At 45.0% G+C, this 18,856-nt stretch overlaps 1 pseudogene; it reads right to left on the bottom strand.

Moving 5' to 3' along the window:
• Nucleotides 1-13,421: 13,421 nt before the first annotated feature.
• LOC128406035 (E3 ubiquitin-protein ligase RNF183-like) lies at nucleotides 13,422-14,011 on the bottom strand (annotated as a pseudogene).
• Nucleotides 14,012-18,856: the final 4,845 nt, after the last annotated feature.

The raw sequence follows: 18,856 nt of genomic DNA, 5'->3' as shown, positions 1-18,856 counted from the left end.
GACCACTTTGTTGAAGAAGAATAACATAATATACAGATGGGAGTACCCACAAGGCTTGTCTTTTAATTACAAAGGGGAAAAAACCAAAATAAAAACAGTGCAAGATAAAGAACAGTTTCTGGAAAGAAACCAAGAGGACCTCGTGAAGGAAGTGGTGGACCTGACTACTGAGGCAAAGGACTTAGCGGATATTTCGAACTTGACATTTGGACTTCAAACTCCAACAAAGGAAGAACAACTGCTGGGGGCTGTTGGAGGAGCAACCAAGTAAACAACAAGATGGCCCTACAATTTTTAAGTTGGAATTGTAACGGTTTGAACCTTCCCAGAAAAAGACGTGAGGTTTTTCATATTCTAAAAAAAGAACAACTGGACTTGATTTGTTTGCAAGAAACCCACGTGACTAGAATACATAGAAAATTACTTGTCAACAAAAGACTGGGACAGGAATTTATCTCATCAGACAAAGTGAAAAAAAGAGGAGTGGTGATTTATGCCAAGGGAAAATTGGCCCCTAAGTTGATGTTTAAAGACGAACAAGGAAGATACCTGGCAATTGAAATACAAGTCCAAGGAGAAAAATTATTGATAATTGGGATTTACGCTCCGAATGAAGGGAAGTCAGAGTTCTTCAAGAAACTACATGGGACATTAATGGACTATTTGGATTACAATGTAATTATGATGGGAGACATGAATGGAGTGGTCTCTACAAATATGGACAAAGCACTAAGACAGGTGGTTTCTAAGGATGGGAGACTACCTAAGACTTTTTTTGAAATGACAGATAATATGGACTTGATCGACATTTGGAGAACAAGAAACCCTCTGGAGAGAGAGGGAACTTTTTTCTCTGAAGCAAAAATGACTTGGACCAGAATCGACCAAATTTGGGTAACTAGTGGGATGGCACCCAAGATAAAAAAAGTGGAAATCTGCCCAAAGACTTGCTCCGACCATAACGCTGTAAAGATGGAAATGAACACAACAACAGCTGGTTCCTTCAGATGGAGGATGAATGACTCCCTATTTAGAGATGAAGAGGTGTACAGAAAGGCCCAGAAAACTATTAAGGACTGTTTTGAGATAAATCTGAAAACAGAGGTGGAGAAAAGAACAATTTGGGACGCAAGTAAAGCCGTTATGAGAGGATTCTTGATACAGCAGAATACTTTAAAAAAGAAGAGACAGAATGAAAAGAAAGATAAGATTTTGGAAAAAATAAAAGAAGGTGAAAAGAAATTGAGATCAAAGCCAAAGTCTCATGAAATTTTAAGAGAAATAAAGTTTTATCAGAGACAATATATGGAATTGATGAACCAGGAGATAGAATGGAAAATAAAACAAATGAGACAAAAGACATTTGAATCGGCAGATAAATGTGGGAAACTTCTGGCATGGCAATTGAAGAAAAGGCAAAAGTTGAATATGGTTACAAGCTTAGAGGTTGAAGGAAAGAACATTTTCAGGCCAAACGAGATTAGAAACTGCTTTCAGAGTTATTTCAGAAAACTTTATGCACAAGGGCCGGTGGACGAAAAAGAGATAGAAGAATTTCTTAAAAAATATGGATTACAAAAAATATCTGAACAAAGTAAAGTGACTTTGAACCAGAAAATAACTGAGCAAGAGATAGAGGGAGCCATTCAAAATATGAAATTGGGAAAATCTCCAGGACCAGATGGCTTGACTTCCAGATACTACAAAGTTTTGAAAGTTTGGTTGATTCAACCATTTAAGGAAGTCTGCAATGAAATTTTAGAGGGGAAGAAGGCACCTGAATCGTGGAAAGAAGCATACATTACACTTATACCAAAATCTGAGACTGATAAGAACCAGATTAAGAACTACCGCCCTATATCATTGCTTAATGTGGATTACAAAATTTTTGCAGACATTTTGGCAAAAAGATTGAAGAGGGTTTTGGTGGGTGAGATTCATAAAGACCAGGCTGGCTTTCTCCCGGGAAGACACTTATCTGACAATGTGAGAAATATAATAGATATTATGGAGTTGCTTGAGAACAATATTAATACGAAGGCAGCATTAATATTTGTGGACGCTGAGAAAGCCTTTGACAATATCTCTTGGAGTTTTATGAAAAAGAATCTCAAAGGAATGGGGGTAGGCCAGGGCTTTGAGAATGGTATAGGTGCAATTTATTCTGAACAAAAAGCAAAACTAATTGTAAATAATGTGGTTACTGAGGAAATTGCTATTGAAAAAGGGACACGACAGGGGTGCCCAATATCCCCATTACTTTTCATATCTGTTCTGGAGGTGTTATTAAATATGATTAGAGGGGACCAGCTGGTAAAAGGGATTCAGGTCGGAGCTAAACAATATAAGTTGAGAGCGTTTGCAGATGATTTAGTTTTAACTTTGCAAGAGCCAGACACTAGTACTAAAAGAGTTTTGGAGATAATACAAGTTTTTGGTCGAGTAGCAGGTTTTAAGCTAAATAAACAAAAAACAAAGGTACTGGGGAAAAAATTAACAGTGGAGGAAAGAGAGAAGTTTCAGAGTGAAACTGGATTAATGGTAGCAAATAAAGTGAAATATCTAGGGGTTAATTTAACAACTAAGAATGTGAACTTATTTAAAGACAACTATGAGAAATGTTGGACAGAAATTAAGAAAGATTTGGAAATATGGTCGAATTTGAGACTTTCCTTGTTAGGCCGAATTGCTGTTATTAAGATGAATGTTTTGCCAAGAATGCTGTTTTTGTTTCAAACATTGCAGATTGTGGACAGAATGGACTGTTTCAAGAAGTGGCAGAAAGACATAACGAGATTTGTCTGGCAGGGCAAAAAGCCCAGAATAAAATTTAAGATATTAACTGATGCAAAAGAAAGAGGGGGGTTTGCCCTGCCGGACTTAAAACTGTACTATGAAGCAGCAGCTTTTTGCTGGCTGAAAGACTGGCTACTTCTTGAGAACACAGACATTTTGGACTTAGAAGGGTTCAATAATAGGTTTGGTTGGCATGCATATATATGGTATGACAAGGTAAAAATTCATAAAAGTTTCAAAAACCATATTGTTAGGAAAGCATTATACAATGTTTGGATTCGTTATAAAGATCTGTTGGAAAATAAAACCCCTAGGTGGTTGTCACCAATGGAGGCCAAGGAAGTTAAAAAACTTAATATGGAATCTAAATGGCCAAAATACTGGGAAATTGTAGAACAAGAAGGTGGAAATGTGAAATTACAGAGTTATGAGAAATTGAAGTTTAAAGTAAGAGACTGGCTTCATTATTACCAGATAAATGAAGTTTTTAAACAGGACAGGAAAATCGGCTTCCAGGTGGAGAAGTCAAAGTTAGAAACAGAATTGTTAGAACCCAATACTAAGAATCTGTCTAGAACGTACAATTTGTTGCTGAAATGGAATACACAGGATGAAACGGTTAAATCAGCTATGATTAAATGGGCACAGGACATTGGTCATGACATTATGTTTGCTGACTGGGAACAGTTATGGACCACCGGTATAAAATTTACGGCATGTAATGCCTTAAGAGAGAATATTATGAAAATGATTTATAGGTGGTACATGACCCCAGTCAAGCTTGCAAAAATTTATCATTTGCCCAATAACAAATGCTGGAAATGTAATGAAACTGAAGGTACTTTCTACCACCTTTGGTGGACGTGCCCAAGGATTAAGGTCTTCTGGGAAACGATATATAATGAAATTAAGAAGGTGCTTAAGTGTACCTTTCACAAAAAACCAGAGGCTTTCCTCCTGGGCATAGTAGGCCAATTGGTGTCAAAGAAAGACAGGACATTCTTTATGTATGCTACAACAGCAGCAAGAGTTCTACTAGCTAAGTATTGGAAGATACAAGAACTACCCACGCTGGAAGAGTGGCAGACGAAGGTGATTGAATATATGGGACTAGCAGAGATGACGAGCAGAATCCATGACCAAGGGAAAGAGACGGTGGAGGAAGACTGGAAGAAATTTAAATTTTATCTTAAAAATTCTTGCAAAATTACTGAGTGTTAAAATGTCATGGGTAAAGAATAGCAGATTTGCAGCGATAGCGATATGATTGGATAAGAGGAAAGAAAAGGGTTATAGAAAGGAATTTATAAGTAATTCAGACCAGGGGTTGCTGAAAAAAGTTTAAAACAGGGATGCAGAAAAGGGAGGCATGGGGAAGTCGTTGAAATTGGGTATACGAAAAAAATTTATGAAATTATACATGTTTATATGTTTGTTTGTCAGTGTTTGTTGTTTGTATTGTCTTATATTATATGTTGAAAAACTAATAAAAATTTTATATATATATTAAAAAAGTACATGCAGTCCTGTGAGACTTATGCTCAGACCAAGGTGCCGCGGCAGAGACCCCTGGGGCTCCCGGATGCAGTGATCTCCGATAGGGGTCCCCAGTTCACGTCCCGGTTCTGGGCAGCCTTCCTTAAGGGACTGGGTATTGAGAGGTGCCTCTCTTCCGTATACCACCCTCAAACAGATGGCCAGACGGAGAGGGTTAATCTGTGGAGAGAATCAGAACTCACAGGGTTAAGAAGTTCTGAGTGACGTCTCACATTCTGAGGCGTGGTTTAGTATACTGAGGGGAGTGTTTTCCTGTGTCTCAGTGTGTTGTTCCGTTACTGGAGGAGAGACGGGCAAAAATGAGTGCTCTGTCACCAGGAGGGTTCTGAGTTGGTTTTCTACACGAATAAAGACTATTAGAAGATAAGGAAGGCACCGTGCGTTAAGCCTGATTTATTACACGCACACACACAGCAACAGTTTCTACGCTGCGTACACTCTGCTACAAGTCGCTGTGGGAAGTCCTGGAAGCAGAGCGCTGAGTGGAAGCGTGTGGGCTCCAGAAAGAAAAGCTACAAATCAAACATTCCATAGGTTATGGGTGGTCCGCAAACGCTTTGAAGCAGTTTGTGTGTTGCCGGTGTGTGCTAGACGCTGGAGAAACGCTGAAGCCAGCTGGAGTCCTGCCAAGGGTCTGAGGGCGGAGGAACTCGCTGGAGAAGAGCTGCTCTGCTGAACCGGGAGCTGGGAAGCTACTGCTGTTACGTGAGTACGCTGGGCCCCGGGGGAGAAGATGGCAGACAGCCATGAATCGTACGCAGTCCCATTTGAAAAATTGGACGGAGAGAACTGGGAGGAGTGGAGCAGGAAGCTGAAGGCATGGCTGGTAGCCAAGGGTCTGTGGGAGGCGGTCCAAGGGCCTCCACAGCAAGCGGCGGCCGGAGATTCGGCAGCAGATGTTGCAAACGCACACGCGTCGCAGAGGAGGAACCAGAAAGCCCTGGAAGCTATAGTGCTCAGTTTGGAGGCCTCACAGCTACCTTTGGTAGAGGGTCTTGATAGTGCTCAGGCTGTTTGGCAGGTGCTGGAGAGGGTTTGCCGAGAAACCACAGCGGAAGCCAAAAGCCACATCCCCAGATGCAGTACAGCCTCAAGGAGAGCTGCTGGCAAGGTTGGGGGGGGGGGCAGAGAAGACCAAAGGCAAGTTTGCAAAGTTTTCCACCGGTTGTTTGTGTGACGAGGAGGAACGCCGCCTAAGAGGGGGCCGAGCTGGCACAGGGAGCCCATCCAGTTGCGGGGGGGGGGGGCAGGCCAGCGGAAGGCACAGTTCAGGTTTTTTCCACTCGTCGTTGCTTTATTTGCAATTCTCCTGACCATCTGCGTCGCTACTGCCCCCAGAGAGCAAGGGAGACAGGGCAGGATGTTTCCAAGGTCGCTTCCCATGGGAACCAGTTGGGTTTCCATGGCAACCAGTCCAGCAAGGGAGGCAGGCGTGGGAAGACGCAGAGAGTACGTGGCTCAGAGGGAGAAGACGGCGCTTATCAGCTATCTGCATCCCTGGCGGTTTTAGAGGACACCTGCCAAGGCCCCAAGGACGGGGGCAGCGGGAAGTCTGTTGCTAAGGCAACAATGAAGGACAGCTCCAGTGAAGACAAAGTGATGCGTTGGATTGTGGACTCTGCTGCCAATAGGCATCTCATAACTGAGACACCTGGTGTCAAGATGTGGAACTGCAAACCTGTTTCAGCTGGGAAATCAGTGTGCTTTGCAGATGGTTTACAAAAGCCATTGTCTGATGTTGGAAATGTTTATGTTTCTGTTTTGCAGGTGCAGCTGGAAGTCTACGTGTCGCCAGGGATAAAACATTGTCTTTTATCTGTACCTTGTCTCTTACAGGAGGGGTATAAGGTTTGTTTTGAAGAGAATGTCTGTACAATTTCCAGAGGGGGGAAGCAACTAGTAAGCATTGAGAGAAATCAGAACAACCTCTTTGTTCTGGAAACACCTCTGGAGGGTGAAGGGAATGCTGGGAAAGCCACCGTTCACACTCATGTTTCATGTGCTTGCGTGTGGCACAAGAGAATGTCACATGGTTCTTGTGAAGACATCCAGATGTTACCGGAGTGCACTAAAGGGTGCAAAGTAAAGGAATGTGGTAAACCCCTAAATTGCAGGGCTTGCAGGAAAGCCAAGACCAAGGGATACAGTTATCCCAGGGTGGAGAGAGTAACCACAAAACCTTTTGAGCTTGTGCACGCAGACCTTTTTGGTCCCATGCCACAGCCAAGTCTGGGCAGGGCCAGGTTTCTGCTGACGCTGTCAGATGATTTTACTCAGAACGCATGGGCGTTCACGCTGAGAACGAAGGAGGACGCAACGCAACTGATCAAAGATTGGATTGCAGAGGTGGAACTACGGTTCTCCACCAAGGTGCAAGGGTTCAAGTGTGACCGAGGTTCAGAGGTCACTGGGTCTGCTCTAAAGAGTTTTTTTCACCAGAGAGGGATACATCACAAGGTGACTTCTCCTCAGGAGAGGGGCGTGGCAGAGCTTAGGAGTAAAGCTCTGGTTCAAGAATCAGAGATTCAGCTGTGTGACTCTGGTTTGCCTCAGAGGTTTTGGGCTGAATCGATTAAATCTGCAAATTTCACGATGAACAGGTGCTAAAATGCAGTGGTAGGTGAAACCCCGTATTTTGCACTCCACGGACAGAAACCGCAGGTGCATTTCCTCCGTGCGTTTGGTGCGAAAGCCTTGGTGCCTGTACCAAAGTTTCAGCAGAAGGAGGGTGGCCCAAGGTACCAGGAAATGATCTTCTGTGGGTATGAACCTGCGACAAAGGGGTGGAGGTTCGCATATCCAGAAGGTGATCAGACCAAGCTTCTGATCAGTAAACATGCTGAGTTCTGTGAGCAGGATGGTTGGGTAAGGCGCAAAGCGAGCCCTGACGTTCACTCAGATTGTCTGTCTGAATCTGAGGAGGAGGGAGAGCCAGAGGCTGAACCTGTTGGTGAGGACCAGGTCCATGATCAGGGTCAGGAACAGGGTTGGGCGTCTCCACAGGTTGTTAAAGGAGTGTCCAAGAGTGAGCCTTCATCTCCTGTTAGCATAATGGAGAAAGCTCACAGATGGGTCAAGTCAGAGGGGGAGTCGTCTGATGAAGAAGACACACTTGCTGGCCCCAGTGGGTCAGAAGAAGCACCCCAGTTTGTGCCCAGGCGATCATCTCGGTCAACAAAGGGAATTCCACCTGAGAGGTTTCAGGTCACCAATGCGTGGGTTGGTTTCGCACAATGCGAACCTGAGATTTGTGAGGAGGTTCAACAGTTGCCTGACAATGATGCCAGGAAGGAGCGAAAGGCAGTGGGGAAGGTGTTGAACTCTCAGAGGTCTGTAAATGTGTGTTCACAACTCCTCTCAGAATGCAATACGAGAGGGGGTGTGGAGAGAATCAGAACTCACAGGGTTAAGAAGTTCTGAGTGACGTCTCACATTCTGAGGCGTGGTTTAGTATACTGAGGGGAGTGTTTTCCTGTGTCTCAGTGTGTTGTTCCGTTACTGGAGGAGAGACGGGCAAAAATGAGTGCTCTGTCACCAGGAGGGTTCTGAGTTGGTTTTCTACACGAATAAAGACTATTAGAAGATAAGGAAGGCACCGTGCGTTAAGCCTGATTTATTACACGCACACACACAGCAACAGTTTCTACGCGGCGTACACTCTGCTACAAGTAGCTGTGGGAAGTCCTGGAAGCAGAGCGCTGAGCGGAAGCGTGTGGGCTCCAGAAAGAAAAGCTACAAATCAAACATTCCAAGTCCTGGAGCAATATCTCCGCTGCTGCTTCCTGAGCTACCATCAGGATGATTGGCCTCCTGGCTTCTGGACCCCCATTCCTGCTCCCACCCCGCCATCTTGCCCCCAGTCCTGACGTCCCCTGCTGGGACTTCAATTGCCCGTGAACTGGACCGTGACAATCGACAAACATGATGACTGCTGTGTGATGGGATGATGAGCTGCTTGTGCGTAAAGTCCTAGTCCCTCAGAGTTTGGCTAAGTCCACAAACCTCTGTCTGTGACGGAGCTCCTTAAGCATGGCTCCATCAGTCGCTCGTAGAATCGGACAGTGGGCGTTTACGGAACTTCTTCCAGCATAAAAGTTCCTTAACGGAAACGTGTCTTCTGGACTCTCGGCGTGACAGTTTCCGGCGAGGAGTAGGTGTCCCTATGGGAGGTCCTGAAACCTCCCCACTATTTTCGCTGGAAGTGTCTCTGAGCCCTCCCTCCGACTCACTTTCCCTTGGAACTCCTCCTCCTCTCCCCCTGCTGGTTCCCTCCTCAGCTGAATAGTCTCTCTCAGCCTCTGTGAGCCCTTTCACCTCCTGCTTCTCCGATGGCAGTTCCCTGACATGCTGGTTTATCAATTTTAAGATCCAAGTATTCATATATAAATTTATATATTTATACATTTATAAATATAAATGTATTCATTTATCAGTGTTCTTATATTGGATTGCATATATGTTCCAGGGAGAAAACCTGTTTGATCTTTGTGAATTGTCTCCTTCAACAATATCTTTAATCTGTTCGCGATGATATCAGCATAGATCTTATAGTCATTGTTTAGCAGAGCAAAAGGTCTATAGTTAGCAATATTTGATAGTCCTGTTCCTTGTTTATGGATGACCGAGGTATAGCTCTCCTTCCAAGAGTCCGGTAGCTTTTAGGGGTAGGGATAAAGCATCTTCTAATTTTTTTATAATAAACAGCTGGAAGACTGTCAGGACCCTGATTTTGATCTTTGAATAGAATGCTGTACTTCCATCGCTGTAATGGGGAAATTCAAAGTTATTAAATTTTTCCTTAGAAATCATTGGTAATTTACATGTCTTTAAGAATTCCTTAATTTTTTCATTCTTCTCCGGGCCTTCTTTATATAGTTTTGAATAGAAGTTGGCAAAACTTTTCCTGATCTCTTTCAGGTTTTGAATCCAAGCTTCCTCAACTTTAATTTTACTAATAATTCTGTCATCTTGCTCCTTTTTTATCTGCCAGGCCAATAATTTACCCAATTTATTTGCATACTCAAAGTTTCTATGTCTCATCGACTTTATTTTCCATTCTATTTCCTCATTTATTAACATGGAAAATTGAGTCTGTAAAGTTTTTATGGTTAGTTTAATCTGTTCATCATCTGGTTTTTGGAAGAATTTTTTTTTTCATTTAACCAAATTTCCTCCCAAATTTCCATTTCTTTCTTTTCCATTTTCTTTTGGATTGCATTCTGCTTGATAAAGAATCCTCTTAACATCGCTTTGCTCGCATCCCATACCATTTTTTTCATTTCACAACATACTTCTCTCTGCAGAAATTATTCAACATAAAAAAGAAGAAGAAGAAACAACTTCAGTTAATATCAAACGTTACTGTTCCGGTTCCTCTGAATGTCCCCAAAGTGGCAGTAGGTTCTCCAAAAATTTTCTGCTTCTGGTACAGACAAAATTTTTCTACATTTGCCCTTAAAAAAGGAGATCCCTTCGGGGTACTCCCATCTATAATCAATTGTTTTGGTTTTTAGAGCATCCGTCAGAGCCTTATATTTATCTCTTTTCCTTATCAGTTGATTTGAAATAATTTTATGTATGATTATATCTTTTCCTTCAACTCTCAGGGTTGTTTTTTTTTGTTACTTGTCTGAAGAATTTTGTTTTTTAAGTCTAAGGACTTGAAAGATACGAGACAGTCTGCCGGCCAGCTATTTTGTTTGGCTACCTTAGAGTTTACTCTACAGGCTTTTTCTATTTTTTGTGTTACCTCTGATTCCTCAAGTTCTAACCAGACAGCGAGTTCTTTGGCTATTTTTCTCTCTATAACTTCCTCTGTCTCCTCCAATAATCCACTGAATCTCAATGTATTTTATCTTCTCTGCATTTGTAAAATTGCCAGAGAGTCCCAGATTGCTTCTTGTTGTTTCCTCAAATCCACTGTTTCCTCTCGTATTTTATCGCATGCACTTTATCGCTGTATTTTTTTCTGCCCTTCTTCTAAATTCTGAGATTTCTCTTTAAGGTCATGCACGGTTTTTATTAATTCGGAATTTTTTTGTACCAAATTGTGTACCTGATCTGATAAATCCGCTGTAATTTTAACATTTTCATCTAATTTAACCTTCATTGACATAAAATTATCCTCTACTATTTTAGCATTTTCATTTACAGTTAAGATCTGCAATGTCTTTTCATAATTCCAATAATAATTCCTTGATATCCACTGTTGCATCCAGATCATAAGCAGAGCTTCTCCTTGCTTGTGTGCCTTGTGTAGCCAACGATGCAGTAGGAGGTTTTTTACCAGCCATTGCTGGGAATTTCTTTAGCCTCTTTAAATATGTAGCTCCTACCATACACTTTCTTATTCTCAAATTTATACGTGGTTCAGTCTATAATAAGATACTTCAAATTCATTCACATAAATTCTGAGTAGCAAGGTTAATAATTATAACTTCCAAATTCATTTACAATTTTTACCTGATAAATTTAAAAACTCACTAATTTAAGACTGAATTATATTGTGCAGTTTATCCAGTCAAATAATAATATAATTCCAATAATTGATTAATTAAATGAAACCATATTGATAATAAAAAGAAAAAAGAAGTAGGGGGGCTGGGAAATAAATGAACATAAATAAATAGGGACACGGGTGGTGTTGTGGGTAAAACCTCAGTGCCTAGGACTTGCTGATCGTAAGGCCGGCGGTTCGAATCCCCGCGGCGGGGTGAGCTCCCGTCGTTCAGTCCCAGCTCCTGCCCACCTAGCAGTTCGAAAGCACCCCTAAGTGCAAGTAGATAAATAGGTACCGCTTTATAGCGGGAACCTAAACAGTGTTTCCGTGTGCGGCGCTGGTGCTGGCTCGCCAGCTGCAGCTTCGTCACGCTGGCCACGAGACCCGGAAGTGTCTTCAGACGGCGCCGGCTCCCGGCCTCTTGAGCGAGATGAGCGCGCAACCCTAGAGTCGGTCACGACTGGCCCGTACGGGCAGGGGTACCTTTAAATAAGTACTAATGCGAAACAGATACTATAAGAGAAGAGAAAAAAATGGGGTGATAAGAAAAATAAAGAAAAATTAAAAGGGACAAAGTGGGGAAAAAGACAGGAAAAAGAGAGAAAGAGAGAGAGGGAAAAGAGAAAGAAAGAGGAAGACAAAAAGGAAAAAGTTTTAAGAGAGCGACAAAAAGCTAATGTTCTGCCAGTAGAGAGGAATTTTCAGTTTGAGTGCTGTATCTTCTTTTCTTCACTACGTGTCTCAACTCCGTCAGATCTTGCTGTTGAGTGAGTGCGCAGCCTTTACCTCTAGAATGAAATTTTAGTCCAGCTGAAACCGATGACAGCCAATCAACTGACAGCACATTACTGCTGAGTCTTTCTGACCCAGCACTTCCATAGAAAGTATTGCAGGCTGATTGCATAAGCCAGTTGCATCAGCTAGCAAACTCAAGCCTGCAGACTTACTATCTCTCACATTGGTCCTAGAACAATGCAGCAGTATGATTGGTCCGCAGGAGCCACCCAATCCAGCTCCAGGTGGAAGTGAATCCACAACCTGATTGGCCTACAGGAGAATCCCGGAATTAGCCAATCACGTGTGGCCCATTGTGTAAATAATGTATATAAAGCAGATATTGTGGGGGAACTTTCATTCCTCGCTAATATGAGCTTAATAAAGAGCATGAAATCCACACTCAACTCCAAGTATATTTCACTTGCCTAGATGGAGGATATGGAAGGGCGTGTGTAGAAACTGGCCTGCTGTACAGAGGTAACATTTACATTAGCTGCCCTACTCACTTTTGCCTCTGCCCCCACCTACCACCAGCATGTGGTGCTCAGAAGGTTGCCCAGAACGGAATGAGGTAATTGGGTTGGGGGAAAAGATTTTCCACCCCTGAATTGGCATTTCCTTGTAGGGAAAGGCAATGCAGCCCCCCCCCAAGTTCATTTTGTGTGTCCCTTTCCCAATCCACCCTGTCCACACTAAACCTACCTTTTTGCAAGATCCAAGAGATTGCTTTGATCCTGTTATCAGCCCCCACTCTTACAAGCTGATGCAATTTGAAACAAAACACTGCAGTGTAGATAAAAAAGTTTTAATGCCACTGCCGTTTGGCCCCCTTCTAACCAGTAGTGTGCACACTAGGAGAAAGAAACCCTTGAGCACCTGCCTTCATTGCATGCCTGCATGATGTGAGTACACAGAGGACCATCTTCAAGCCTGGACAGAGGACAGTTAAGATCTGCAGCCTTGGTGGTTCCACATTCAGCAGTGCAGTCAATGTTCTCTAGATGTTGGGAACTCTTCATTGGCTGCAGCAGAGGCATTTGGCACAGGGGAAGAGGCTGGTTTGGAGGGTCAGCATAGCTCAGTGGTAGAGCCTTACATGCAGAAGTTTCCAGGTTCAATCCTCAGAATCTCCAAGTAGGAATAAGAAAGACAGACCACTGCCTGAAACCCTTGAGAGCTGCCACTCAGCATAGACAATATGGAGCTAGATGGACCAATGGCCTGGCTGTAAGGCAGATTCCTATGTCCCTTTACTCCAAGTATGGGGAAACTTGGGCCCTCCAGATGTGGTTGTGTTACAGCTCCCATCATGACCAGAGATTATGGGAGTTGTAGTTCAGCAACACCTGGAATGAGAAAAGCTCTCATCTCCACACCTGCTATATTCCCATTATCCATTTTCACCCTCTTTAGCCAACTTAAGAAGCAGCGAGTTTGTTAGTTGAAATGCTCCCATTGCCCTGTCATGTCCTCATCCCCATCCCTATTTAAAAGCTCACAAGTAACCCTCAAGGTCAAATCCTGGGACCCAGTGGCAGTCCAAACCGTTTTGCTGTCTGGGGCGAAAGACAAGATGGCAGTCTCTCTCTTGTTCTATAGGCAGAATCTGACCAGGCTTTGAATCTTAAATCATAACTGGGCAATGTCTTCCAGCACACTTGAGCTGACTTGGAGAACTCAAGGCAGGCTGTGTGACACACACAAGCTAGTCCTCCCAACACTTTGCTGCTGCTCGCCAACCACCTCTACCCTGCCCTCAGCATCTTCCGCCTGAGGAGGCTGCTGGTCCCTCTCACCCCCAGCCCCCAAAGAGCTGCCTCGTCCAAAAGATGGAGAAGATGAGTAGTAAAGTCATGCTTAAGATGAGAGCCATCAGGTAGGTGAAAATCTGGAGCTGGGGGTTGCAGGCACACGCCCACATTGGGGAGCGGTGGTGGTTGGGCATGATTGTGGTGGCAGTGGTAGCACTAGCCGGGCGGCTTGGCTCACAGTAGCTCTCAATGCTTGGATCTCTCACTGGGCCCAGGTCCAGGGTGTAAACCCTGGGCTGGCAGAGGAAGTACCTGCTCTTGCGCTGCTCCTTCAAGCACAGCTGCCAACCCTACAGGATGATGTGGTTGGGCTCCAGGCACAGCAGGCGCAGGAGGGCTTCATTGGTGGGCAGCTCAGTGACAGGCTGGTCGGAGGGGAGGACAGTAGGGTGGCGGCAGAGTGAGCACTGCAAGCGGTTCTGGGCTGGGGACACCAAGCTGAGAAGAGCCAGGCACTTGATGCAGAAGGAATATTGGCACTAAAGGACCTTGGGGTGCAAAAAGTGTTGTCGTAAGGGTTTCAGCAGATGGGGCATTCAGCCTCCAGCCCCTGGACCTGCTTCTCAGCCATGGGGAAACCCAGTCAACAGCACAGCCTTCTTTGCTACCTAGGAGACTAAAAAACAAGGGCAGGTGGAAACCCAATGACAGTAATCATACAGCAGCATCAATGCAGTGGAACCTTTGGCCCACGAGAGGGAACGTTTGGCTTGCCATAGGGCCGTATTTACTGAGGCTGATGGGAGTTGTAGTTCTTCAACATTGGTGGGGGTGGGAGACAAGTTTCCCAACATCTGGTTTTTACAGCATCAGCAAATGCAAAGAGAGAGGTCCTCCACCCAAGGGAGTTTGCAGTATGAAGTTTAAGAGTGGAAGTAAGCCCTTCTCTTGCAAAGCAATTGATAAGGCAAGGGTGGGAAGATAAACATCCACATCAGAACAGCCTGCTGGAACAGGCCAATGGCAATCTATTTTATTTTATTTTCAATGCAAAATTACAACAAAAATTACAAACATTGAATCCAAAATGAAACAGTACAAACAAGGAAGAAAACCCCAAAACACAAGAGAGGGAAAACACACACACACACACACACACAAACAAAAAAACAAAAAAACCACCACACATCTACAAATAATACCATATCATCATTCTAATCTAATCATTACTGTCAGGGGACTGCCATCGGAACAGGGAAGGGAAGGAGAGGGGCAGTTAGGTTACAGGGAACCTCCGAAAATCTTGTGAAGCAGTTCCCCTTCCTGTGGTGGGGAAAGCCACACCTCCAGTGGGGAAGAGGGGAAGGGACCAGACGATGCTGCTGGGAGCCTCAGCACCGCTCCTGGGCAAGCCAGCCAGTAGGGAAGCACGCCTCTTCCGTCACCCACCCTGCGCAGAGGTGTAAAACGCAAAGAAGGAAGGAAAAGGCTGGGGGTGACTAAGCTATTATGTTGGGGGAGGACCCGGAAATGACCACTCCCGGATTCTGCTAGCGATTGAGGCAGACATGAACTTGTGGTTCTACACTGTAAATAGTTTTGCACCAAAATAAAACCTGTAAAAGACAGGTTGGAGTCCTGACTGGTTACTCACAAGCAACCACCATTGCCATCTGACAGCAATCCGGGAGTCATTGCGGTTGCTCAAGTGTAACAGCAGAGACACACACGATGAGTCACCTCAAAAAGGGAGCTGCAGGCGGAGGCACTGAGGGAGAGGAGGCGTGGAACGTAGCAGCCATGGTACAGAGGAACGTGGAGTTGGAGCCACACGTCATTGAGCTTGTAGTGAGGCTTGAGGAGCGCAGAGTGCAGGACCAGCAGGTCAGAACCACTCCAGTTGGGAGAAAAGTACCATTGCTGCTGAGCAAGTTTGGAGGGAACCCCCAAGAATACCTGGCATTTAAGACTGAGATTAAATACGCCCTGGACTTGCAAAAGAGGGCCACCCAATGGAAGTGCAGGTGTTAATCGATTCTGGGGCGAGTGAGAATTTTTTCAGCAGAGACTTTGCCTTGGAGCACCAGTTGCACCTGTTACCACTAGACTTTCCCTTGCAAGTCACCACCATTGATGGGAACCCTGAAACCAACCGTCTCCTTGATCTCAGACCCACTGAAAGAGGCGGTCATTAAACCGCTTCTTAAAAAAACATCTTTAGACCCAGCCAATATGGCTGTCAGCTTCGTTCCGTAGCTGACAGAGGCTGGGAATCTAAGCAAGCCAAGGGAGATAAGGACACTGGAATGTGGACTGGAATGTGAGAGGGAGGAGGGGCAGCCGAGTGGCAGAGTTTCAGAGAGCAGAGAGCAAGCAGAAGATAGCAAAGCTCTAAACACCAATCTTAGTTCAGAGACAGAAGGGGAGAGGCCGGGAATAGCTAGCCCAAAAACTTGAAGGCGCAAAAAGGTCAGTAAGAGGAGGGGAAAAGAGCGGAAGCGAAAGGTTTTTTTCCACTGTTGGAAGAAGAGGAAGGGGCGGAGTTTAGACTCGGCAACTGCTAACTTGGAGTCAGACACAGAGTGAAGGAGCTCCAGAGTGATTTATGTGTTTGAGCAATAAACCTGAGATAATTACTGCCGGTGTCTCGCTTCTGTGGGAGAGCCAAGCCATTACAATGGCCAACTATCGCCCAGTCTCCAATCTTCCATTCTTGGGCAAAGTGATTGAGCGTGTGGTTGTTGAACAATTCCAAGCTCTACCTCTCTTTCAAATCGGAACCAGTGAAGGCGGTGAAGGTCCTGTGCGAGTGCCTGGAGGCGGTTGGAGGATGGATGGTGGCTAACAGATTGCGGTTGAATCCTGACAAGACAGAAGTACTCTTTTCGGGGAACAGGGGGCGGGCAGGTGTGGGGGACTCCCTGGTCCTGAATGGAGCAACTGTGCCCCTGAAGGACCAGGTGTGCAGCTTGGGAGTCACTTTGGACTCACAGCTCTCCATGGAGGTGCAGGTGAATTCTGTGTCCAGGGCAGCTGTCTACCAGCTCCATCTGGTACGCAGGCTGAGACCCTACCTGCCTGCAGACTGTCTTGCCAAAGTGCTGCATGCTCTAGTTTTCTCCCACTTGGACTACTGCAACAGGCTCTATGTGTTAGTTTCTGTTTGTGCCACTGTGCAGCTGCTTAGAGTCACAAGACTCTGTTTACATTCAAGAGACAATCCAGGCTGTTGGAAGTCTCACGGAAGACGGATGTGATGTACTGGTTTCCTGTTCCTTTGTTTGTTTCAGTTGCTCTCTGCTCTCACAGAGAGAGAATGTGTTTTCTGTCTGCGTAGCTTAGTAATAAAACTCATAGAGATGTGGCCATAAATCTCATCACTTCCGTGTGCTGCTTTGATTCTCTGCATAATGGGAATGTGCCTGGAGGTCTCATCAAAGGCTCAGATCGTTAATCACATCGAAGGACTCAGCCGGAGGAAAATGAGCTTTATCAGCTCGGTCGAACGGAGATTTCAACATTTTTTGTTTCGGGCCCAGAAGAACATCAGAAAGAACGGAATGTAGGTTATCTTCTCTGTGTGTCAAGGGTGGACTTTGAACTTCAAGCCAAAACACTAACCGGCTGCGGCAGAAGGGTGCTTTTGGAATGCAGCTGCTTGTAAACAGACAGAGTCTGCCTTAAAGACTCAGACATGGCTAATCCAAAAGTACAGGAGGCTCTTCAAAATGCGATGGGAATTCCAAAGCTCTCAAAAGGTAATTATCAGGACTGGGTGCAGTATGCAGAGGCTCTGCTAAGAAAAGAGGGTCTGTTTAATGTGATAACAGATGCCCCCCCAGCTCCGGTGACCGAAGCATGGGAGGCTAAGGATTCCAAAGCAAGGGGGACTCTGACGCTTATTGTGTCCCCTGAAGAGTTATGTCTTTTGTGTGACAAGGACTCAGCCCAAAGAGATGTGGGACAGTCTCCAACGGTCACATTTAAGAACAGAGGCTGGTGCTTCTTTGCTCTTTTAGGCCAAGTTGCATGATATGGCACTTGCTGATGGAGCAGACGTACGTGCTCACCTCATGGAAATGCAGAATCTCAGGCATGAGTTGCAACAGCGTTGAATCACCTTTCCAGAGGCTGTGTATTCCTTCATGATTCTACATTCTTTGGGTTCAAGTTGGGAAGCGATTGCCAGCCAGCTTGCTATTTTGCCTACTGCTCTGCTAACGGTAGCGCATGTTACTGCTGTGGTGTTAAATGAAGCGGATCGGCGTAGTGCTAACTGCATCACTAAGGGGGAGTCCTCACAGATGTCATCCCAGAATGCAGTGGAACCACTAGATGGCGCCAAAGCTTTGAAGGCAGTGAAATGCTACTCGTGTGGATGTCTAGGCCACGTGAAGAGGGAATGTAACTATCCCAATGCCAAGGCAACAGAGCAGCACAGTGAAAGTTCAACGTGTGGAAAAGGCAAAGGTAAAGGCAAAGGTCAGAAGTCCAGGACAACGCAACTCAATGTTAGTTTCTGTTTGCCACTGAGCAGTGCTTTGGAGTCACAAACTCTGTTTACATTCCACACATTCCATACTGTTGGAAGTCTCACGGGAGACGGATGTGACGTTAGTGGTTTCCTGTTCCTTTGTTCCTTTGTTCAGTTGCTCTCTGCTTTCATAGAGAGAGGATGTATATTTCTTTGCTGTCTGCGTACCTAGAAAATAAACTCTTTACAATGTAGCCATAAATCTCATCACTTCCGCATGCTGCTGGAAACTCTGCTTAATGGGAATGTGCCTGAGGCCTCATCAAAGGCTCAGGTCGTTAATTATCGTCAGGGGCGACTAGGCCGGAAGATGAGCTTTATCAGTTTGGCCGAATGGAGATGCCGACATTTTGGGGTCTGGGCCCAGAAGAACAGACTGTAGGTTATCTTCTCTGCGTGTCAAGAAGATTGATGAGAGGTATGTGCTCGAGCCCCAGGAAGCCTGCCAGTCCCTAATTAAGGGTGGTCTTTGAACTTCTAGCCAAAGCTCTGACCGGTTGCTGCAGAAGCTCAGGAGCATGCAAAGGCCTCAAGAAGGGTGCTTTTGGAATGCAGCTGCTTGTAAATAGACGCAGCTTGCTTTAAAGACACAGAAGGCTAATGCCAGAATAATGGAGGCCCTTCGAAATGCCATGGCAATTCCTAAGCACTCAAAAGGGAATTATTTGGACTGGGTGTAGTATGCAGAGGCTCTGCTAAGAAAAGAGGGTCTGTTTAATGTGATAACGGACGTCGTCGTCCCCAGCTCCAGTAACTAAGAATGGGAGGCTAAGGATTCCAAAGCAAGGGGAACTCAGACACTTATTGTGTCCCCTAAAGAGTTATGTCTTTTGCGTGACAAGACCTCAGCCAGATTGATGTGGAACAGTCTGCAACAGTCACATTTGAGAATGGAGGTGGGAGCTTCTTTGTACTTTTATGCCAAGTTGCATGATATGGCAC

Source organism: Podarcis raffonei, chromosome W (genome assembly GCF_027172205.1).
Source record: "Podarcis raffonei isolate rPodRaf1 chromosome W, rPodRaf1.pri, whole genome shotgun sequence".
Lineage (NCBI taxonomy): Eukaryota > Metazoa > Chordata > Lepidosauria > Squamata > Lacertidae > Podarcis > Podarcis raffonei.
The sequence above is the reverse complement of the archived record's forward strand: the minus strand, read 5'-3'. Positions and strand labels throughout refer to the sequence as shown.